We start from the raw sequence: 25,159 nt of genomic DNA, 5'->3' as shown, positions 1-25,159 counted from the left end.
ACCTTCCTGTACCTCTTCCTCTGCTTCCTTCATGCCACAAGATGAGCATTTCTGCTGTATTCTCCTCTCTATGCCCTTATGCTCTGCCTCACCACTGGCCTCCAGTGATGGGGCTGAAGACTGAACTGTTTGAAGCCATGGGCCAAAACGAAGCTTCCCTTCTTGAAAACATTTCCCTCAGATATTCCTCACCGTAATGAAAGGCTGACAATGGTGTTAACTACCTGACAGCTCAGTTTATCCAGCAATGTGAAAAGCAGGCTGTAAAAGAAATAAGACTTCAAAGAACTATCTTCTATCTGTAGAAAATTGCCTTCAAACAAGGGGGAGGAGGCAGTCCCGAATGTTGACTCTACACTAATCTATTGACATATACTTTGTGTGTTATTTTTAAGCCCTTTAGAGTTTCTAGTTAAGAAGAACATTTAATATTAACAGAGTTTAAAAAAAAACTTGATAATTGGAGAAAGAAGCTCTGGGTTAATCTTTAGCCCCAGCCAACATAGGAAAGCATTATTCTGATGACAGAGCCAGGGTGTCACAGTTATTCGGGCAGATGAGTTCAATGGCGTCATGAGTCTCGATGTTTTTTTTTTTCCAGACTTCTATCAAAATCCTAGCCACAGCACCATGTTCTGGAATTAAGCAACTTTGAATCAAGGACCTCAGGAGTAGAAGAAAAACACAAGACAACCCAAGGGGCTGTCACATGCATAGAAACACACACAAGATGGTTCCACGGGTAAAGAACTTGTCACACAAGTGTGAGGACATGAATCCCAGCCTCCAGCACTCATAAAGGCTGTGTGCAGAGGTATGTGTCTGTAATGCCAGCACCAAGAGGCAGTGGTGACCTGATCCATGGAACTCCTTGGCCAGCCATCCCAGCCCAATGGTTTCTATATTCAGTGAGAGACTCCATCTCAGAAACTAAGGTGGGGGAAAAAGGAAGGGAAGATACCCACATGCATATGCATACATGAGCATGGGTGCTAGCACACATATATCCATGCAGACATGTGCATATACCATGGAGAGACAGAGACAGAGAGAGAGAGAATACTGGAAGCAGCGTGGCACCATATCTCCCAGGTTGGTAACGCATAGCCTACTTTGCACATCCCCATCAAGATAAAGGACATATTTGTTTGCCAAGCTCCCCACCCCCACCCCCTGCTTTCCCTTTTCCTCATCATCTTTCCCCTTGCTATCCAAAAGAAGAATCAGACTAGCTGCGTGTACTGAGCTGGCAAATAGCTACAGGCACTGTCTTCCTGGAAATAAGAACCAGCCGCCATCCCCACAGCTCTACTGAGACTCTCAGGAGGGCAGATTCACTGCTGCTCAGACTTCTAATGGAGGAATTACAACCACAACTGCTCCCATTATGAAGCCAGAGGAACTGGGGGTGGGAGTGCTCCTAAACAGCCTGGAGTCAGCCACGTCTTTGCAGACAGGGGCTCAGAGGGCTCCCTGTGCCTAAGGACAGCTGATCACCTATACCTTCCGAAGACTTGCCTGACCAGTCCCACAACACTTCCGAGGACAGTGACTAAGCCCAGACTTGGCAAAATTATTTAATATCTTGATTAGTCACTAAGTAAAGGCTTTGCTAGAACCCTTCATTTCCTACACAGCTGGGCAGACATGGGCCCAACAGAAGCTTTCCTGAAGTGCCTCCCCCGATCTGCCCAATTCCCCAAGTAGGAAGTCAGCATGCCGAGCAAAGCCTGCCAGTCCGACCTTCGGTGAGATCAGCTGGAGTTCACTGGCAGCACAGATTGGCAGGCAGGCCTGGTCCACGCCCCATGCCTCCCTCCCTCACAGTTCAGGCAGGTTATGTAAAAATAAACTTACATACTATTCCGTTGACTCAGATTTCCTGTGTGTTTGAACACTTTGAAGGTTCACATGATATTTGCAAACCGGAGGGGCTGTTAATATTTTCTATCACATGCCTGCTCCTGGATGCGAAGCCTGCAAATCAACAGAGCTGGCAGTGGTGACAATGTGGACTTTTGTTGTGATATAGGCATGGCTTTTCAAGAGGTTTGTGGACTGGTTCAAAAGTGCTCTGTGGGGAAGTGAGAGATGGATTTGAAAGTCAGTAAGACATTTTCGGCCTTAATTTTTAAGTAGAAAATGTTGTGACTGGTGTCCACAAAACGTATGAAATGTAGGCTGCTTGTCTACTTACATGACACACATTCTTTTACAAAGCTTTCCATTGCCACTTTGAATAATTAAGTTCAGTGGTGAAGGTTCTTAATTATTGAGAGGGCATTATTAGATAGCAACCGGAAATACAAGTCTGTTCTCCATTTTAGGGTTAAAAAAATTTGCAGGATGCCTCTTTTTGTTTGTTTGTTTGTTTGTTTTTCAAGACAGGGTTTCTCTGTGCAGTTTTGGTGCCTGTCCTGGATCTTGTTCTGTAGACCAGGCTGGCCTCGAACTCGCCTGGCTCTGCCTCCTGAGTGCTGGGATTAAAGGCGTGCGCCACCACCAGCCTGCTGCATGACACCTCTTATCAGTGTCATTCAGTTAGCAATAGAAGAGGGCGGTAACAGCCAAAGAGGGAAATGTTTTTACTTGCTGGCAGCTATAGAAAAAAAAACACAATTTAAAGGCTTTAAAGACATTGTGGGGGGATCTGTATTTAGGGCAGGCAGTCTGTATTGTAGGTAAATGGGTGACTCTCCCCATAACACAGGAAGCAGGGCTGGAGAGGGAAGCAGTTCAGCGGTAGAGCAACCTCCATGAGGGTGCCGGACCCTGGCTTCCAGGGCCACTGAGAAAGGAAAAGTAGGGGGGGGGGAGAACAGGAAAGAAAGAGAGAGAAGAAGAGAGGCGAGAGGGGCAGGGAAGGGAATAGAGTAAAGGAGGGGTGGGGGAGAGGGGGAGGATGGGAGGGGAAGAAGAGGGCAGGGAGAGGATGGGGAGTGAAGAAAAGGAGAAGGAGGAGGGGGGGAGAAGGGAGGGGAAAGAAGGAAGGGGAGTGGGGGAGAGAGGACAGAGGAGAAGGGGAAGAGGGAAGGAAGTTCAACCACACAGTGTCACTGGGGTGAGAGGTTCTTAATTTCAACTCAGGAAACACTTGCGGAATGCTCATCAGGAAGCAAGCATGGAACCCCTTCCCCAAACTCACGTCCGTCCGCACGAGGCTTTAGGTATCCAGGGAGAAGCCAAGAAACAAGAAGGAGAAACTAGCGCATCTCTCCTCGACTACATTCACCTACACCTATCTCGTGGTCGTTCCACTGAGATCACCAGCTGCGTCCTTTCTGGGAGAGCCAGGCTGAGACTGAATGCTAAGGTACAAATTACATTAAGAAGTGCTTGTGCTGATCTCTCTCCAGGGGTCTTCTTCCTTTTGTCTTTTAACTGAGAGGCAGAAGCGATGGGGGTGATTTCAAATGATTTCCTTCGAGTATGCTGATTCCCCCCCCACCCCCCGTTTAAATGAACTGAGGTAATTAAAAACTAATGCGTTCTGCATATCAACTCATAACAAACTCCTCGACTACATTCACTCACACAATAAAGGGCTAAATTGATCACCCAGTCAGTAAAGTGCCTGACATCTAAGTGTAGGGTCCTGAGTTCCATCCCCCAGAATCCACGTAAAACAAGCCAGGTATGGTGACACATGTTTTGTCATCGCAGAACTGGAAAGATGGAGACAGAGGATCCCTGAGGCAAGTTCCAGGCCAGTGAGAGATTCCGACTCAAAGTCCAAAGTGAGTACCACCTGAGGATCAACAGCTGACTTTGTCCTCGGGTGTCCATATACATGTGCACACATACACTTGCACCTGAATACTTGCATGTGAATAAACATGCACACACATACACACACACACACACACACACACACACACACACACACACACTGGGCTGGAGGAGATGAGTCAGTGGAGAAAGTATTTAACACACAAACGTAAAAACCAGAGTTTATCTTCCTGCCCACACAGCAAGTCCACACACTTTGTGAACATACAAGCACACACAAACACATGTAAAAACAAAAATCTAAGTGGGACATGACTTTTTATGCCACTGACATAATTAGTAACATTGGTGCTTCCTCGCCCAGGCCAGGACTCACTGCCTGAACTCAGGCCCCTGGGATGACTTCTGTTTTTGCCATTAGAACAAAAACTCCTAACCCACAGTATTTGAAAGCAAGCACTCAGCCCCAGAATGCCCCTCTCCAGATGTGCACCACGGGTTTGTCAGATAGACATGACAATATGGTGGGGAAATGTGTTCACCACACAGAGAAAAGAAGAGATACCTCAACACCACTCAGGACACAGCTTAGCTCACCACCCTCACAACTTTCTTACCTTGGATGTAAAATTGTGCTTGTATTGTTACTTTATTACAAGGGATTTTAGTAGACTCTTTAGGAGTACTTTGGAAACATTTCATTGGCCATTTTTAAATGAAACCCTTATTGGATGAGTAATTCACTTAGCATACCGTTTGCCCATTTACCCAATTCCATGGGTGTTAGTGCATCCTGGCCATGGGGTTGTAAAGCCACTTCTGATTTGAAAGCATTTTAATCTTTTTATTTTTTGACAGTTTCATACATGCATACAGTGTATGAGATCCATGGGCCATTTCATGTATCATCCTGAGCTTCTGAAAGAAAAATGGTGCCAGCTCCTTGTTTGGGAAGTGTTGGGCCATGGTTAATGTACAAGATACAACAGAGTGGGAAAACTTGCTTCCTAGTGTTTGTCCATCTAAGAGGTTGGGATATCCTTATTCCCTGATGACAAGAAACAATGGACCTTATTCATAACTTTTTCTCCAATTAAAAGAAAGTAAATGGAAAGCCTAATAGTGAACGAGTCTTTGGAATCAGCAGGTCTATAATGGCAGACTGACAAAGAACAATGAGTGGTGGTTATGTTTTCAGGTTGGGAAACACTGGCTCAAATTAAGTAGTTTGTGGTTTCCGGATCAAATAGAAGCAGAAAACATCACACTGATTCTACTGCTTTGTGTGTGTGTGTGTGTGTGTGTGTGTGTGTGTGTGTGTGTGTGTGTGTGTAACTAAAGTAATTCAAACCTCATTCTGTAGGCTTGTATACTTCTTGCTTGTGTTCTACTAAAATTAAAACGATACAGACATGTAAACATGATGAATTCCAAGTGCTAGAAAGCATCGGTGTTTTCAATGGGAAACAGATGTACTGGGAAGGGAGAAAAGATAATACTCAACTACTTTCTGAAAAAACCTTTGCCCCATGTCAAATCAGATGGCCTGGGCTTCCTCCGCCACTTCTGCCCAGGCTTCTAAGAGAGTGAAATGCACTCCCTGGAGATACTCAGAATTAGACACAATCGCCAATAATATTGATACGGAGAAAATTTGCACAAGCGTGCAACCACCTTAGTAATGAACGTTTTAATTTTGCCCTAATGTTTCAGACTGGTTCTAAACAACGATACAAAGCAAGGCATTGGCTGCTGCTCAGCAAAGCTGGACTGTGGACATTGACCAAGTTGCCTGGCATTCTACCCTCGGTCTTTATCCTATTTCAGGCTGTGTTTTTCCCTCCACGGTGACTTTCTGGTTACGCATTATCTGGTTTGGCCGTCTCTACTGCCTACTTCAGATAACTGCTCAGCTCTCCATTTGGCTTGTTGCTGGGTAGGCTTGACCTAAGAGAATGAGTGGCAAAAGAGCCAGAATTTTCCTTTGATGTCTTAGGACTCGGGATTCCATTATATAATCTACCATAAATCCCGGCAGTCAGGACCGGCACCAGTTTCCAAAGTTACCAGAGTCCGACACTCCTCTTTGATTCATGGTGGATTCTGACATCCCTTAATTAATATGAACTCAAGACTTCAGCTTGCCAGCGATAAGAAACATTTCTGACTTGCCTTCTTCGTAGTTTTAAGGGTTCCCTTGATTAATTTTCTTTCTCCTGTAATCTAAGCTTCACATGCCAAATGTTGTCGCTGGCTCTTTGCCTCTGAGGTTGGAGCTCACAGATGTTTCCTTGTGGCCACAGAAAATACCTCTCCTCTGAGAATAGGTTTGATAAATTTAAAAAAAAAATTGGTAATAAATTTTGAACTGAAGAACTGGATGAAGAAGTCAAGTACAGCCCATTAGCCACACTTTTATATATCTACAAACCTGCCCTGTATGCTTAAGTCTCGATTGTAAGTGGTGGTGGATGCTAAGATTCCCTACCAACAAATTAAGGCCTTGGAGAACCCCCAGCCTTCTGTATAACGACATAAATCCCTCTCCTTGCTCAACATCTGACCAAGGCTTCCCACAAGGAGAAAATTGGCACATTTAAATGTCCCTTCTGCTCCAAGTGCTCAGGGAGGAGTCGGATGGACAGAGTCCAGATGGTGAGACAGAAGAGTGAGGGCCTGTCTCATCTGAGCAGGAATAATTTGTGAACTGTTCTTGGTGATTAATACCCACCACTTGAATCCTGCTTATGCAACATGAGCACTGCAGTAAGCTAACTTTTGGTTTCTGGCTTTTTCCTTTCCTAGAAAACATTTTTCTATGAATCTTTCTTTGTTATTGTTGCAAACTAGATTTGAAGCAGCTCTTGCCTTGATTTGTAAACTTTCAATGGACTGGAGGGAAGGCCACCAAGGCAACGTGAGCAATGTCCCTCCTGGAGAACGACACTGTGTCACCCTCTCCCTGTACTTCTCTGCTCAAAACAGGAGAGCCAGGCATCAGCTACCGTGGGACACTCTGAGCACGTCTCAGCAGCCCTCCAGATTCATTTCGACTGGAATTGGATTACTGACTATGCTTAGTGTTTTCTCCCAACCTCTGTCCCTAATAGACCCTTGCCTTGTTTTCTTACATAACTGTCACCCTAACCTTCTACAATACCCTCCTCCTTTACAGGACAAGAAAAGAAGGGAAAGGGGGAAGGACAATCTCCTTCCACCCTCTTCTCTGGCCCGCTAATCACTGGGCTCAGCTCCAAACTCCCATAGTCTGAAGTATTTCGCTAGCGGCAAGAGGTATAACAGGCTCCCTTCCCAAAGAGAGCCTCCAATGACATCTGCCAACTTTCACTCCCAGGCAGACCCCTATAGGTTTACCTGTGCTTATGCTAATGTCTTGACTCACTATTCCAAATGGAAGTTGCTGAAGACGGGGGCTAACAGAAGCAGAATTTGATGCGGCAGGGGAATTATACCCCTTGTGCCATGCCTTGGCCCATTTGCTAGGGAATTAGGGCCCCCACAGTCAAAAAGTTGCCCAAGTGCTCAATGTAGAATACCTGTTTGAATACATGTTTGACAAGTATGAATAAATTATAATAATTGTAGCAGTCTCGATCTCATAAAAATAGGAGCTATTATTGTATGACGCTATAGCCTATCCAAATAAGATTATTTTGCCATAAAAATATCCCAGGGAAAAAGCATTTTGCACATATGAAGTGTGCTGTTTAGTCCCTAGTGATCCCTGAACGTAACCTCTAGCAGCTGTTTGGATAGACTCATCTTGCCATTAGGAAGATAGAGTATCTAGTATGCATGTGTCTGTCTGCCTATTACTGGAAACTGAACACAGGACCTTGCATGTTCTAAGCAAGCCCTCCACTACTGAACCACATCCCTCACCCTTTACTAACTCATTATTTTGAGAATGGTATTACCAAATTTCAAAGCGAGTGTTGAAGCCACTATATGCCCCATTTAGATCTTCCACTAGTGATCCTCCTGCCTCAGCCTCCTGGGCAGCTGGGGTTGAAGGCATGCACCACCAGGCTCATCTTACAATAATGTCTTTTAATACCCATCCCTCTCCTCTACTAAGCATTTTTGAAACAAAGTCTTTTTCACTTCCATCAACAATTACAATTCGAAAAATGAGTGCTTGGGGCTGGAGAGATGGCTCAGAGGTTAAGAGCACTGGCTATTCTTCCAAAGGTCCTGAGTTCTATTCCCAGCAACCACATGGTGGCTCACAACCACCTACAATAAGATCTGGTGCCCTCCTCTGTCATGCAGGCAGAACACTGTATACATAATAATTAAATAAATATTTAAAAAGAAAAAACGAGCCCTTAAAAGATCTGTTAAATTGCCCAATTTATGTCATCCACTTTAAATTAATAATTTACCTTTCTTGAGCTATTCCAATCACCTCCACATTGATGTGCTCACTCTTCACCAAAAACTTCAATCTACACAGTATTTCCAAAGTTAAGGCATCATTTCATTTCAAGCTCACTCAAAAATCTTTAATGCCTACATTATGAAACCCAAGGTCCTTAAAATGACATTGAACTCCACAGTCCTAATTTCTTGCTAACACCTCCTTACATTGCATACTTTTTACCTATCTTCCTGTCAGACCAACTCCCAATTCCCTAAAGGGATTGTCCCGTACCTTGGATTAGAGTCTTCCATATCTTTTGTTTGTTTGTTTTTTAGTTTTTCCAGACAGGGTTTCTATGTGTAGCTTTGCGCCTTTCCTGGAAGTCACTCTGTAGCCCAGGCGAGTCTCCCATATCTTAACATCTTCCCAGGGCAACATTACCCTTCCTGTCCCAAACTCCACTGTGCCCATCAGAATTAACTTCTCTGTGCACTTTCACACCGTGGTGCTTGTCCCTATCAAAGACATATTACTTTCTACTCAACTAAGTAAGTACACATCATAGTTATTCTGTAGCAATCATACATCATAGCATGTGCCTAACTCTTCACATATGATTTTTCAAAAATCATCTAGAGAACAAAGAATGTGTTTTGTTCAGTCAAGCACAGCAACTGTGTATCTGACATGGATGGGTAGGTACCAGGTTTGTTCCAGGGTACCACAATGCAACCCTGAGCAAACAACCCCAAGGTTGGCCCCTGGGGCCCTCTCAAGTGGGTCTGAAGCAGACTCGTTTGAGTCAAGCTTAAGGAACCACAGGAGGGGCTCTGTAATTATTCCTGAGCAAAATTAAGAATTTAATAACTAAGTCAAGTTGAACTACATCTTTTCCAATAAGACATCCCATGCAAATGGGATTCCCCAAATCTTTTATTGGGAAAGAATTTACAGATGCCGCATAGCTTTACACAAAAAGATGCAAAAATTGACTCTTGTATACGTGATATGACCAGCTTTACTAGGTTCTCTTTCTTTGTAATATTTTGATAAAGCAAATCCTAATGAATGATTGGTTGTAGCAAATAAAAATCAGAGTTCAAAAGATGAATGTCATCCTACAGAGAGACTTAAAATCCCTTGTCACTCTTAAGAGTGTTTATCACAGTTCTCAAAGGAAATAGCCCAGTGGAACTACTTCAGTGAGCACAGAGGGAGGAAGGATCTTGAACACATAGGTCCCATGTGCTAAAGGACCAGAGTGGTTCTTCTGAAGCAAATAGGGAAGGAAGTCCATTTCAAGCATTCAGTTGATTGCCACCTGACAAGCAAATGGTGTGACAAGAATCAGGGAATAAGAAATCTTTAAAATAAAAAAGGGGGGATAGCATGTCAACACTCCAGAGAAGGACAGCAACCAGGGTCACCAACCTCTTAGCAAGACTAACCTTACACAGCCTGAGGTCCCAGAGTTCTCATCCCCCATGCATCTGCCTCATCTCCTTGTGATGAGCAGTAACCAAAAGGTTCTGTGATTGACTTCAGGGCAACAAAGGAGGGCAGATGAAAACTGTACCCTAGTAATGTCTATCCTCAGTAGGGAGAACTACACACTACACACACACACACACACACACACACACACACACACACACACACACACATCAAAGAATTGAGAGTTGCTGAATTTAAGTGAGAGGCTAAAGCCAGATTACACTCCTGAAGGCTCTGAGAAAATGCAGTGACAGGTGTATAACCAGCAAGACTCTTGGTGATTTTTGTACTAGAAGAGGTAGGGCTTCACCCAGTACCCAGCATCTCACACCAGAGAAGATCTCCTAAGTCTTGCTGGCACCCCAGGAAGCGGATGACTGGCTTTCTTCCTATGTCTCCTTGCCACACCCACCTTATATGCCAGCTTCAGTTCCTGCCTGGGGGTTCCCTGCACTCACACTTCGCTCTCCACATATGGTCAGTTCTTCAGAAGCACCGGCGAGACCACCTCTCATAGCACCTCCCAGCACCACACTGGGCCACATAACCTTGCTGTCTTTACTTGCAAGACTATACAATACAACTAAGTAGTGATTTGTGCATCACACAAGAGTTTGCATTCATGAAGGTGAATGGGCATACAGGTTATTGTCTTGAATTTGTATCAGGAACCACTACATGTCTGTACTTCAGGCGTCATTTCAGAGAGACTGAGACTTGGGTGGGGAGGCGCATACTATCTCCCGGGATGGGAACTCAGTCTGTTTCTCCAGGACAAGGTTCCTAACAACAAAATGCTTCAGAAACAAATATTCTCTATCAAGTAATGACTATAACATGGACTTGGAAACTGGATGAACTTTTATCTCCTAAGACTGGGCTGTCACCTTTGAAACTGTGTGGGACCTATCACATGTTTATACAAAGCCTTAATTTCCTCCTTGGTATAATGGAAATCATATCATTTAGCTGGTGAGCTGGGTTGGTGTGAGAATTAAATGTGACAATATCCACTAAAAAGGGAAAGTAGTGCATATCCCAGCACTTAGGGATCAACGATGTTAAGCAAAGCAAGAGCTCCCTAAATATAAAGTATTAATGTAATACCATTACTATTACAACCTTGTGAACACTAAACATATGCAAGACCAGTACTGGAAAGCCTGTCTCAGGTCTGTGGTCTGAATTAGAAATTTAGCATGCAAACTGTGTGTGGATGGACGAGGAGCATTTGCCCACCTGTGCATGGATGAGGAGCATTTGCCCACCTGAGCATGGATAAGGAGCATTTGCCCACCTGTGCATGGATGAGGAGCATTTGCCCACCTGTGCATAGACGAGGAGCATTTGCCCACCTGTGCATGGATGAGGAACATTTGCCCATCAACAGATCAAAGTGCTTCTCTCTGGCAGTAATGATGCCAGGAAATAACCCAGGATCTCATGCATCCTAAGCACTTGCTACTACTATACTACGAATCTCACCCTTCCATGTGATCTTTTGCTGTGAAGACAAACACAATGTACATTACATGGCTTTGAAGTGCTCATCTCAGCAAGACCTTGCTCATCATCAAGGGGTGTGACCCTGCTTAGAGATATAAAGAGGAGGTGATGGGGAGATGAAGAGCTGGGCATTGGGGGCATCCAGTCTTCTCCTTCCACACGAATCACAAAGGAGGGGTGTTTTCAGTAGGTACAATGCTCAGCTGACAGGAATGACTTCCTTTTATGTTGTCAGAACAAACTCAGAGTTACAATTGGATGGACATCAATCTCTCACATCTAGGATGCTACCCTTAGGTTCTATCCATTTATTCAGATGACATTTACTGAGTGTCAGACTTAGAATGAAAAGACTTCTCTGTATTGAGTTTCTTTCTTTGGGTGAGGATAGTCGAGTGGCATAGAGACTTAGTGGGTAGCCTAGGCTGACCTTGAACTCATAACCTTCCTGTCTTTAATGCCTGAGTTCTGGTATTATTACAAGCATTATATCGAGTTCCTAAAATGTGATGGCTGAGAGTAGTTAAATGTATGCTCTAAGCTGATTAAGGCCATGGAATGATACCTGGTAGCAACTCTCTTACTAATCCTCCTTGGCCCTGAACAGCACAGCTAGAAAGTAGTAGGAGTTAGCTGGGTGTGGTGGCGTGCGCCTTTAATCCCAGCACTTGGGAGGCAGAGCCAGGTGGATATCTGTGAGTTCGAGGACAGTCTGGTCTACACAGCAAGATCCAGGACAGGCACCAAAGCTACACAGAGAAATCCTGTCTCGAAAAACCACCAAAAAAATAAAAATAAAGAAAGAAAGTAGTAGGAATTAAGGCATGGACTCGGTCACTTCCCATGGGTTTATGAATCCTCACCACAAAGTTAGCTGAGGTGAAAAACCAAGGCAGTGGCATATGCTTTAGAGCGGAATGTATCTAGGGATGGGTGAAGAGCTCAAGCCCCTTGGATCTCTAAAAGTCACAGACTTTCAGAGGAAAAAATATTAGACTCCTAGGAAGAGTGGTGCAATTCATTGGTGCATGCAGTTCTGCTGCTGTGGTTGCAGGAGATGAGCCAGGAAAAGACGACTAGAATGTCACTTAAGAGACAAAGTCGCCATCATCATCACCACCTTTAGCAAAGGCTACCTGTGAAGTGCTTTCCTTTAAAAAGAGCTTGTGGGGAGGGGGAGACGACTGAGAAAAGTACTCCCTGTGCAAGCCAGGAGACCCGGGTTCAATTCCCAGAACCCACGTAAAGATGGAAGGAGAGAAATGACTCCACAAAGATGTCCTCTGACCTCCACATGTTCACTATGGAACACACCTGTCCCCCTGCCACATCATACCACACCACACACACACACACACACACACACACACACACAATAAAACACTTTGTTAAGTACCTGTGCACGGAGTCTCACAGGTAGTATCTCTTTCTCAGCCAGTCAGCCCAGACAGAGGTGGATGGACAGGACCACCACGCGTCCTATGTGTTTTACCAAAGGCATGATGGTCTTCTCCAAGCTGGTCACTCTCTTGTCTGTTTTTCTTTACAGCCTCGCTGTACCCATGGGACAAACAGAAGCCCAACCATGGCCTCGGCTCAAGCCATCAATCCAGCCAACTGGATCAGAACTACAGAGACGGGCTCAGACAGGGTAGAGATGACTACCCATGTAAGCAGGCTCAGGAGGTACCTGGTGGGATGTCTACAGGGATTAGGGGTTTACGTTTGGAGGAAGACGGACAGCAGATGGTTCTGAGTCCTAAACTGAATGAATGAAAGCCCGAGATCATTGCAATAAAAGTTGTCTGACTTTGTTGCTGCAGCGAATTTGTTCACTGGGGCTTTGTTCTCTTCTTCTGCTGTCGTGAGCAGCAACATTGGACAATTACCTCCAAGGGTCAAAGCCCACATTCCACATACAACCCTGAGATATTCACATTCAATAGTTGACTTTTTTTCCTGTTTGTCTCTCATGCCTGTGTCGGTTTTCTTTCTAATATCTGTGACAAATATATATACCAGTCACTACAAGGTTGTATCCAACTGCTACAGTATTCTATCTATGCAGGGCAAAGAATAGGCCTTCTTGGGACATTATCATTAACATTTGTCTCTTTTATTGGGGGGGGTGGACATAAAAGAATTTCAATGAATAGGAATAAGTGCTGAGCCTAAGATCACAGAGGTCCCCTCCCTACTGACATTTTAAAAAATAAGTTCAAATGCTTTCACTTGGTACTCCAACATCCACCCTCTCAGCATATATTATCGTTTCAAGTTCAAAACTAAACACATTTCCCAGCAGCCTTGTGGGTGGAGGTGCTCTACAAATCTATTAAATTTGGCCCAAGGAGCTAATTTTAAAACGTTTGGCACCCGTGAGTGGTACCTCATGCCACAATCGAACATCTTAATAATGCCCTACCCTTATTTAGGTAAATTTTTTTAAAAATGAATTTTAACCATCTAGGCTTTTCCGGGCAAGTCAGAGAGAACAGACAATTGGCAACTTCTTGATCAAGCTTGAGACTTTCCACTACAGGAAACGGGTGGCTTTCCTGTGGCCAAAATGAAAGTATCCTCTCCTGCCCTTTGTGACTCCCACGTCACCAACGAGCAGCACACATCATGTGGCACCATCCTCAACATGCACACCACGCTGCCTCAAAAACAAAAATACAAAAAAAAAAAAAAAAAAAAAAAAAAAGGTCACCCATGGCTACTTTTAGATCAGAGAGAACCAAAGCCACGGGACTCAGAACTCGCCTCCAACCACGGGGCAACTTGAAGACAAGATGAATTACTAGATTGCATAGCTTTTCAGAAAACTCCGCCACCCTCGGGGAAAACAAACCGATGACTTATGCAGTTGCTTAGATCAAGCTCCCACAAGTCACGGCACCAAAGATTAGGAAACAAGGTCGTGTTGGGGCACGTGCCAAAGTGAATCTAAGAAGGAACTGTTTTAACTCGCGTCCCCGTTTCAGCCATACAGAATCCCCATAGCTGGACCTGGGACCAATAAACAGACGTGATCTGGGGCAGGCAGGAAGCCTGTCAGTGCTAGAGTAAGAAAAGATAACTGTGCCGCCCTCTGACTCAGCTGAATGTGGCTCCCAGAGTGAATTTCCATGGGACCAAGGTCAGGTTTAACATGTTAACATCATGATAGCGTTTGCCAGAAACTTTTTAAAAAAAAATATCCCTGCAAGCAATGAAAGGAAGAAAAAGGACAAATTTTCACAGGAGAGGTGAGCTCTGAGACTCCAGCCTGCTTGCACATAGTAGCACGTTATAGCCAAAAGAAAGAATGGGGGGGGGGGGACTATAAAGAAATGGAGAAGAGATAGAAATACCTGCTTGAGAAGAATGTCACCCAGAGACCGCCTTCTTGTGCCACAGAACGGCAGAGGAGGGGGCATTGGCCTCTCCTGGCGCCACAGGGCTGCTGAGCATGGAACCTTGTGTTTTCAGTTTTGGTAGAATCCGTTCCGAGGCTGTTATGACCATGAAATTAGGAAACGCAGAGCCTCAGAAGCAAGCACTTAGCACCACCGCTTGACTGGGATTGGAAACTCTGCTCCGGAAAATAGGGGAGGGGGTGGCCTTCCTCCCTCCAGCCAGGCCCGAGTCCAACTTTCTCAGCGTTTGCCTACAGATAGATGTTTGCAGAGGAACAAGCCTCCGGTGAAGCTAGCTGAGACCTTTTTTTTTTTTTTTTTTTAAGGTGATCCAGCCCATTTTCTCTTGACTTGCAATAAAGCTCAAAGTCTAGACGGGCATGTTGACTTGGAAAAAAAATAAAATAAGAAAGCGTTCTCTGGGCGCATAAATTTTTCCTCGCCCAAAACTAGCTAAGAAGCTGGCCTGAGGGCGCTGCTTCGGTGAGCGCTTCCCAAACTTCCCTTTCACTCAGTGACTCGCCACGCTGCTCAGCAAGTCTTGTCACTGATTAATTAGGTTCCTGGTTTTGGAACCCTAGGCTGACTCTGAAGCCCCTCATGTACGTATATACGAGCCTTCTAGAAACTGCTTGGCATCTCCTGCAGCGAGTTACAAGTTTATGGGGATCGGGTGTATTTTTGTTTGCTTTAGGGCTCAATCTTGTTTGTTTTGTTTCGTTTTGTTATTGAGACAAGGTCTCACTCTCTAGTCCAGACTGGCCTTATACTCTCAGCAATCCTCCTGCCTCAGCCTTCTACGTGCTAAAATTACAGGTGTAAGTCCACATGACCGGATTTTTAAACACTTACGATTTTGTTTGTTTGTCTGTCTTTCTTTTAGACTCAAAGACAAACAGATTGAAGTAAAAATATGAGATTGAAAATACTTTGAATTTATTTTTCTTTTTGGTGCTAGGGGTGGAACCCAAAACTTTGATGTGCTAAGCAAACGTATTACCTCTGGTCCACAACCTTCAGACCCCTCATTTTTAAAAACATTTGAAATTTTAATAGCTTATAAAATCTGCTATGTTTTATGTAACATGTGCTTTAAATGATGGGTTGTTGTTGTTTTAATGTGTTAGCTTTCTTTCTCCCATGCTATAAGCCTGAGAAAGGGTCCTTTTCTAGAAATAAGAATAGTGACAGGCAAAAACCAGAAAGGACCTCTCTGGCCACTGCCTCAATCCCTCTACATGCACACTAGTGCATGCTGGGTAAGAGAAGAATCAGAACTGGCTTTGAGGAGAAATTAAGCCAAATGTCTCATAACTAATGATTTAAACATTTTTATAATAAATTATTTTAATTGTCTTCAGCTTTCTATACACAAGTGAGTTTAGCTCTAAAATGATCCAAATGCATAAATGTGTCTGAATTTATCTCCCCCAGACTACATGGAATAAAATATCTTTTAGTTGTTATATAGAATGTTTTATTTCAATTTAGCAAACATTGAACTTAATAAAACTCATTTATACAATGAATAATCACATAGCCTAAACATGGCAGGGACAGCCTTAGCTTTATTGTTTTTATTACGATTTCTGGTGAAGGGTAAGTAATTCAATAAAATGTTTTGAATAGTTCAAACGTTTTAAAAGCCGAGTGGTTCCCCGCCCCCAAATTAATTGAATCCCTCCGTTATTATTTGATTTGCCAGGATGGATGAATCAGGCTTTCAAATAGCATTTAGCTACCTGTTAGAATCAGTTGTGTACATCAATACAGAGAATAAAATTACCTAGGGCAGGAATTCTCAAAATAGAACACCCACTGGCTTCAAAACCAAGTGTAAATTATTTCCTTTCTGTGAGGGGATGCACATGAGTGTGCAGGTACGCAGAAGTGTGTGGGTACACACCTGTACCCGTGCATGCAGAGGCCAAAGCAAGACTTTGATGTCTTCCCCTGTGCCTCTCCAGCTCATTTCCTTGAGACAGGTCTCTCACTGAATCAGAAGCTGGCTGGGATAGTTGGCCAGTGAGCTCTTGGGATCTACTTATCACTCACACAGAAAGAGAAGGGGAGGGAGAGACAGAGAGACAGAGACAGAGGGAGAGAGATCTGGGTTACAGGCACAGGCAAGCATGCATCTCACTGGTCTTCCATGTCCTTTTCTTTAAAAATACAAATTTGTGCCGGGCGTTGGTGGCGCACGCCTTTAATCCCAGCACTCGGGAGGCAGAGCCAGGCGGATCTCTGTGAGTTCGAGGCCAGCCTGGGCTACCAAGTGAGCTCCAGGAAAGGCGCAAAGCTACACAGAGAAACCCTGTCTCGAAAAAAAAAAAGAAGAAAAAAAAAAAAATACAAATTTGTAATGTAAAAATATATATATATAATGTAAGAGAAGTTGCCTGTCCTTAAGGACCCTTTGCATTCTAGACTATGCTTCCTTGAGAGGAAAGGGATGAAAATAAAAGCAGATGTCATCTCCCAGACAAAAGCCAGTGTCCAAGGTACCTCTCAGCACTTTCTACAACCCACAGAGGCAGGCGCCACCGACTGACAAGGGGAGCATTGGATGTTGAGACATATGGTGCTCACTCCAGCTAGAATGCACTCTATCCAATTCAGGAGGGCCAGGTCAAGTTTCCATGCCATGACCCTCTGCTGTAGCTTCTGAGCCAACCCACAGAATCACACACATGCAGCGAACACAGATGTGTCACGGGAAGACGGTGAAGTCTCAAGAATGTGGAAGATCAGCTCCACCAGGTTGCCGAAGGCTACCTGGAATTGTGCTGCGGTTTAGCCTCCTCATGAGTTCACTACAGATAAAAAAATATATATATCTGCCAAGACTAAAACATTGTTTTAAAATATCCTGTGTTTTTCATGGGGGGGGGACACCTCTCCTTTGAGGGGGGAAAAACTCTAATTATGCTGTATTCAACACTATTAAACTGACTTGATAATGAACCATTTAAATAAAGAACAATTTTTAACTGGAGAAGTAGACTATAGTATAATTGAAATAAACACAGGACACGTTAAATCTCTTCAGGACCAATCAAAGAGAAGTGGTGTGTCCTCCCGATTTCCTCACATACACCCTTCCACATGAAAAATTAAAACTAACGTTTCATCAAAAGCATGCCATCTACTACACCCTTATTAATAATGAGAAAAGGGCAACACACACGTCCCTTCCTCCTGCCATACACTTTATTAAGAAATACCAAACAATGAAATTCTAGAAATTTTCTAGGTTACAACCTTGGGGTTTTTTTTGACACATTCTCCTGTTTCAAAAGTGGCCACTAACAGCTCAGTTTCCACAGCAAAAGAATGCCGAAAATTGTTGTAGTCTGTCTGGGTCATTCAAGTAAGATCTTGCTGTGATATGGGTGATTCAGGCTAAAATAAAAAAAAAAATCAAGTTTTTTATTTGGAGTGTGTACTTTTGTCTGGGGAGCTTGGGACTCAAATATACAGGTAATTGCCCCAGTTCTCCATTTGTCCTTATTAGCAGAGATGTTTCCACTGAGAACTGCACAAAAACTCTCTCAATTCCACCACCCTGGAAAAGTAGCCCTGAATTTCTGGTTCTCCTCATGAAGAGAAACTCAAATTGAGATCGCCTACCTGGAGATAGCAAGGAGTACCTGACCACTCACTTAGCCAATTGGCCAAAGAAATTGTCCTGCCCCCGGCTTCCTGTTGCCTAGACAACCAAGTGAAGTCCTGATGGCTTCCCATCCCCCACCTCTCATAGCTAATTGGAACACTACTATGCATCTGGCAAAAAAAAAAAAAAAAGCCAACCCTGGACCTAAGATATCAGAGTTGATATCTTATAGTCATAGTGAATACTGTGACTTAAAAGTGAAGCATTCCCCACCCCAAGCTCATGTGTGGTCCTCAGCCTGTTGTGCTGTTTGCTTAGAGACCTTTTAAAGGTAGAGTGTAGTTGTGGGAAGGAGACAGCTGGGAGATAGGCCTGTGGGTTGTAGCTGAGCCCCAACTCTGGCCTGAGTCCTGCTTCGTGAACCCCAGCGTGAGAGGAATTCTAGCCTTCTGGTCCTGTGGCCGTGAACTCCACCATGCCTTTCCCCTGGTGGGCTGGATGCATTCACATCATAAGCCAACATAAGTCTTTCCTACCTTTAAACTGTTTCCTCATATATTCAGTCACAGAAACAAGAAAATTAACTAATATAATGGCCAACTGCACGGAGCTTGCAGGGCTATGAGTTTTCGAGCCCTGACAGGGTAGTGAGCCTCGGCAAGGACATCTTAGGGGAGAGTAGAAGACACAGGAAGACTCCTAGTGAATGAAGTCACCCATGGACAGAGAAGAATCAATTAGCAGAGATGAGTGAGCATGGGGCCCTGGACCCACAACGGCATCACTGTGTTTACCACACTCACATAGGTCTCAAGGTCTTCAGCAACTCTTCGCATCAGGAGGTTAACGGGGTCTTCTTCCTGGATCTCAGGTAAGACCCAGCGGCTGTACTTTCAGTGTGCTGGGACAGGGTGGCGGATGGCAACAAAGCTATGATACAGCCAACATCCGAAGAGGCTTTCTACTGGCCCCTCAATGACACTGGAGCTCTGCCTGAAACTTCTAAGGGTGAAGACATTCTCTTTTTCAAGAGGAAGAAAGGTGGAAGTGGGGAGGCCGTCTTTCTTCAGAAAACAAATACAAAGACAATACTCTGGAAAAGATTAGATTCAAGTCAACCTTACACCATCGGTGGAAAGACTTTTAACACAGAGAAGGACACATAGCAAGATGCAAACACCCTCTACCAGGAAATCACCATGGAAAGTTTTCTGTTAGGATAACTGGACTTTCACACTTATAAAATCACATAGATGATGACTTACAATAAAGACAGTGTACACACTACACAAAAATAGCTCTAGGGGGCCAGTGAGGTGGCTCAGTGGGTAAAGATGTTTGCTACGAAGCCTGATGACCTGAGTTCAATCCCCAGGTCCCACATGCTGGAAGGAGAGACCCAACTCCAGCATGTTGTCCTCCGACCTCCTCGTGGGCAAACATATGCACACATTAAAGGAATAAATGCGATTACAATTTTTCTCAAACAGCTCACAGACCTCCCCTAGTCTTCCCAACCCCTCCCCGCTAAGTCCCATCCTTTCCAGTCTCTAGAAACACAAACTTCTCTGTGGAAGGTCACAACTACAGGTCACAGAAGAGTGACAGAAACACATGCCTGCTGCTGTAAATCTGGCCAAGAACCCGTGGCTGGGGAGCTCACAGGACCCAGGCCTGAACCTCCTGATAGTATTTTACTTAGTGGACATAGTCTCAACGTGCCCCCTAAATTAGTGTCTCTCTGCCTGTGGATTAGTGCATCTCTTGGTCCTCATCAGAGAAATCTCTTTGTGCAGTGAAAGACAGCTAATACAGAAACTCACAACTGATCATCATGATGAGAATCAGAGTCTTTGGAGTGCTTTGCCACAAACGGAGCATCTGTATCGCACTATCTCCCCTAGGCTTAGGGACCGTCACAGAAGAGGAGGGCGGAAAGATTATAAGATGCAGAGGTCAAGGGAGACCAGAACTAAAAATGTCTTCTGAGCATAACAGGACCACTGTGTTCCTGAACGCATGGCCTAAGGTTGCCTACACAAGACCAAGCCAACCAACATTGTAGCATGGAATAGGAAGCAGATCCTGTGGTTTCCACTCAGGAGCTATGGGACAGTTAACAGCTTCTGGGGGAGAGAAGGTCAGATTTCTTTAAGGATATGGCTCCTAGGAGATACTCCAGTGCATGGCCCCATATCCAGAAGTGTATGAATAGCACAAGTGTAGTCAATGGGTTATTAAATTTTTTTAAAAGAACACAAAGTTGGGGGATTAGGAGATGGGGAGTGGATCTGGGAGGAGTTAGGGGGAAAAGTTAGAGGTAAAAATGACTAAAATGCTGTGGGATGTTCTGTATGTTAAATGTGTTGCTCTAATTGGTTAATAAATTAAACACTGATTGGCCAGTAGCCAGGCAGGAAGTATAGGTGGGACAAGCAGAGAAGAGAATTCTGGAACAGGAAGGCTGAGTCAGAGAGACACTGCCAGCCACCGCCATGAAAAGTGAGATGTAAGGTACCGGTAAGCCATAAGCCACGTGGCAACTTATAGACTAATAGAAATGGGTTAATTTACGATATAAGAACTAGATAGCAAGAAGCCTGCCACAGCCATACAGTTTATAAGTAATATAAGTCTCTGTGTGTTTACTTGGTTGGGTCTGAGCGGCTGTGGGACTGGCGGGTGAGAGAGATTTGTCCTGACTGTGGGCCAGGCAGGAAAACTCCAGCTACACTAAAACAATTATAAAAATTCTCAAAGAATTAATAAAATTATTTGTTTATTTTTTTTTAAAAAAAAAAAAAGGAGAGAAGGGTAGCTCCATCCAGCAGTTTGTTTCCATCAACTACTAGGTTTCTTCTGGTGAGAAAAGAATTATCACCAATTTCATCCAAGGACAAGGAGTCATAAAGAAGTGACTTTCTAAGTGCAGTACAGAATTTTCAAATGGAGCTAAGTTCAGTTCCCCAAATGCCAGTGAAAACAGATGCTGTTTTCCAGCAGAAAAGTATCTGCCCACCATCAAGAGTCCAAGGAAGCCTTGCTGCTACTTAGAATAGGAATTAAGAAACGGAAATGGACTGCAGAGTCAGCTCTGTTGGAAGTGTCCTGCACCCCTTGGCTTACCAGCGGGATAGATCGCCCTGTCCAGGTTAGCACTTTGATTGGCACCGGTAGACACCGGTGACTCCTGAGAGAAGAACATTAGTTAGAGAGGAGCCGAGGAGGTGGCTTCACTGGCAGGGTGTTTGCTGCACAGATCTGGTGAGGACCCAAGTTCACGTTCTCAGCACCCCCATAAAAAGTCAAGCATGATGACAGCCTGTGCCTGTAATCCTGGCACTGGGGGGGAAGGGGAGCGGGGCGCAGTAACAGGTAGATCACTGCAGCTCCCTGGCCAGCCAAGATGAATCAGTGATCTCCAGGTTCAATGACAGACCCTGTGGTGGTTTGAGTGATGGCCCCCATAAGATCATATATTTGAATGCTTGGTTCCTAGTTGGTGGAACTTTGGGGGGAAGGATTGGGAGGTATAGCCTTGAAATTGGTGTGGCCTGGTTAGAGGAAGTGTGTCACTGGGGGTGGGCTTTGAGGTTTCAAAAATCCATACCAGGCCCAGTCTCTGGCTCTCTGCCTCATGCCTGTGATGTAAGCTCTCAGCTACTGCTCCAGTACCATGGAGCTTTACCTGCTTGCTGCCATGCTGTCCCACATAAGGCCCATGGACTCACCTTCTGAGACTGTAAACAAGGGCCCAATTAAAGGCTTTCTTTTTTAAGTTGCCATGGTCAGAGTGTCTCTTTATAGAGATAAGAAAATAATTAAGACAGACCCTGTCACAAAAATAAGATGGGGAGTACATGCTATACATATAGTCACATAAACAAAAACAACAAACACACACACAAAAATTAGAATGTTAGACCAGAGCTACCACATAACAGCTAAGTTTCATAATAGTAAGTAAAATTAGGAAATAAAGAGCAAGAATCTAGATTATTAATCTTAGGTAGGAAATATGCATAACATGTATAATAATAAGGTTCCAACTTTGTGCATAAATGTGTTTTGACATCATTTTCCTCTCAATTAAACTTTGTCTGATTACTGCATAATGCTACCTCTGTTTCATAAAACCACTCTGGACACGACTGGTTTGCTGTCTCTGCCCTCCAAGACAAACACCCACGTGGGTAGTTCCAGGGCACTTGGAACCCCTGAAATTATACCTGGATTTGGGGCACATAAACACGTATTTTTCTGAGGGAAGAGTCTGGAACCTTCATCAGAACATCACTTAAGCTACACAAAATTAAGAAGAATAAAATGAATGGGCCTGTCATTCAAGATTTTATCACATATGTTGTTTATTCACAATTTGTAAAAAAAGAAAAAAAAGAAAAAAAAAGAACCAGCTTATATTTTACTTTTCCAAGTTGATGCCTTTTGCCAATTCAATAAGGTCTGAAGATTCTTCTAAGACTTTCATGAAGACTTTCTTCCCATTGCGATGAAGAGATACCATAACTGAGCTTATTTGAAATTTTCACTTGCAACAATCCAAAGAGATTCCTCATTTTCAAAACTTAGGGTCTACTTGTAATTTCTGAGTGGTGACATAAGCCCTGAGGTTCACAGTGAGCACCACGTGCAGATCCAGTTTGCCCCTCCCCATCACACCAGGAAACATCACGTCTGAGCAAACAAGGTCGGAGGAGTGGTCCTCGGCATGGAGTGGCACCAACCTCTTCTTGGCAAATCAATGGTGTTGTCTACTCTTCTTGCGTAGAAACACAAAGGAAGTAGAATGAAGAAGAAGACATGAACAGACGGATGAACAGGCTGCAGAAAGAATTGCCTGAGCATGAGAAAATGGTCAGTGGGATGTCCAAAGCACATCGGGACACAAAGGCCCGAAGTCAATATTGCAGTCTTTAGATGCTTCCCTATGGAGGGTTAGCAAGTGATGGATGTACCCGTGAGTGTCTGTGATTCCAGACTTCGTCCTTTTCAGTGCTTTCTGCAAGGCTCTGTCCTTAGGAGGAATCACTCAGGCAACAGATTTCAGGCTTCCAATGCCACCAACGTCTGTGGTAAACAGGTCTTCCAAAGCAGCTGCTATAACCGCAGCCGGAACCTAGCTTTCTATGCATTGAGATGATTATTAACAGGTGTCCCCATAGAAGCCATACCCTAAGGAAGAAGCAAAAAGGAAGGCCTTGCCAGTGTCCAGCTGTGGGCACCACTCAACACGAGAGGGACCAGTCCCCCAGGAGCACAGGAGTGAAGAAAGTAGCATGGCCCTACGTGTTTGTGAGCTATTTATTCAGAGAAAAGAAAAAGAAAGACAGACATAGCATGCATTTGAGCTAGCAGGGGAAAGGTTAGGTTATATAACACTGGAGGCCAAAGATGGTCTTTTTTTTTTCTTTTTCCTGGAGAAAGGTATTGTGAAATAGTCCAGGAACAGCCTCCAATTTCCACAGTCCTGGGTGCTTCCCAAGGCTTCTAGCCTACAAGGTCAACAGTTAGAGTCCTGGCAATGACCTTACACCCAAGAAGTCGGAGGATCCTCAGCAACCTAGCAGGCCTCCACTGTCGGAAGAAGGGAGGTTCTGCCCAGGGTCCTCTTAGTTGTTTGGAAGCCACCTGTCTACTCATGCCCAGGAGTTTATGCTGCCCCTCACACTCAGCACAACTGGGAAACAATTGTTATTTTAGGATCTGCAAAAGCAAGCTAGCCGGAAGCAGGAACAAGAATCGTTCAACGCGGTACCCGGGTGCAACTGGGGACCAAGGCATCACCACTCTAGAAGCTGAGTAGCGAGTGAGGGCCAATGGTGCTTGTGTTTAAGGGAAAAGTAAGAAGTTAAGATCCCTCCAGGCTGGGAGAAGGGGCCATGAGAGATGGATATAGACAGGGCCTGACTGCTGGGAGCAAAGTGAACTGAAGCCATCCCTGGCAATTCGCAGGTGAGTAGGTAGCTGAGACTGTAAGAGGGAGCTGGGTTTGGTGACTCATACCTGTAAACCTAGCACTTGGGAGGCTGAGAGAGGAGGCCCAACCTGGACTGCAGCATGAGACCCTGTCTCAGACAAAACCAAAAATCGATAGACCCTCAGAACGCCTAGCTCTCCCACAAGTAGGGATTTCCACCCCTGGGAGACCAGGATCCAAGACAAGACTTGGCCACAAGAGAACAAAGCTATCCCAGTTGCTTGGGTAGGTTCTTAAAGATTATGTGTTCCAGTTCATCTTTTCAACCAAAAAATATTCATTGCACACCTACAGTGTGCCAAGTACTATTCTAACTGATGGGTCCATGAAAACAGATGAAGATCCGACCTTGTAGAGCTTAGGTTCTAGTAGAGTAAGGGAATGGCACAAATTGTTTTGGATTTAAAGCTAATGTTCCCCCCCCCTCCCCCGCCAAAAAAAAAATTCACATGCATGCTGAAATCTCAAAACCCCAAATAGATGTCATTGCCAAATGGTTGAGTCATGAGGTGGGACGACTCACAGGTCATCCTAAGTAGAATGAGTGACTTTTGTCCTGAATCAATGAAAACCAACAGAAGCTTGTGAGCAGGTGTGTGATCCACCCTATGTTTGAAAGCACATGATAATTGATTAGGACAGACTGGGTGGGTGGAAAAATGGGGAAAGGTAAGAGCCAGTGAGAACATTGCAACAACTGGGGTGTCTCAGGTCATTCAGGCAGCTGTATTAGAAATGCCATGGTGGCTGGAGAGATGGCTCAGTGGTTAAGAGCACTGGCTCATCTTCCAAAGGACCTGGGTTCAATTTCCAGTACCTACATGGCAGCTTACAACTATAACTCGAGTTCTAGGCTAAGGAATCCTATACCCTCATACTGATATACCTGCAGGACAACACCAATGCACATAAAATAAAAACAAATTTTTAAAAAAGGAGAGGGGGCTGGAGAGACAGCTCAGAGGTTAAGAGCACTGACTGTTCTTCCAGAAGTGCTGAGTTCAATTCTTAGCAACCACATGGTGGCTCACAAC

At 44.4% G+C, this 25,159-nt stretch overlaps 1 protein-coding gene across 1 annotated transcript in view; it reads right to left on the bottom strand.

Annotated features, from left to right (window-relative positions):
* The window catches only part of Esr1 (estrogen receptor 1), a 372,005-nt gene extending 356,836 nt beyond the window's left edge, over positions 1-15,169 (bottom strand). The window contains exon 1 of the mRNA XM_015996803.3: positions 14,470-15,169. The gene's annotated coding sequence lies outside the window, so the exon portion shown is untranslated. The remainder of the gene's footprint in view (positions 1-14,469) is intronic.
* Between the last annotated feature and the right edge of the window lie 9,990 nt (positions 15,170-25,159).

Source organism: Peromyscus maniculatus, chromosome 16 (genome assembly GCF_049852395.1).
Source record: "Peromyscus maniculatus bairdii isolate BWxNUB_F1_BW_parent chromosome 16, HU_Pman_BW_mat_3.1, whole genome shotgun sequence".
Lineage (NCBI taxonomy): Eukaryota > Metazoa > Chordata > Mammalia > Rodentia > Cricetidae > Peromyscus > Peromyscus maniculatus.
This window is presented reverse-complemented; position numbering and strand designations above follow the sequence as displayed.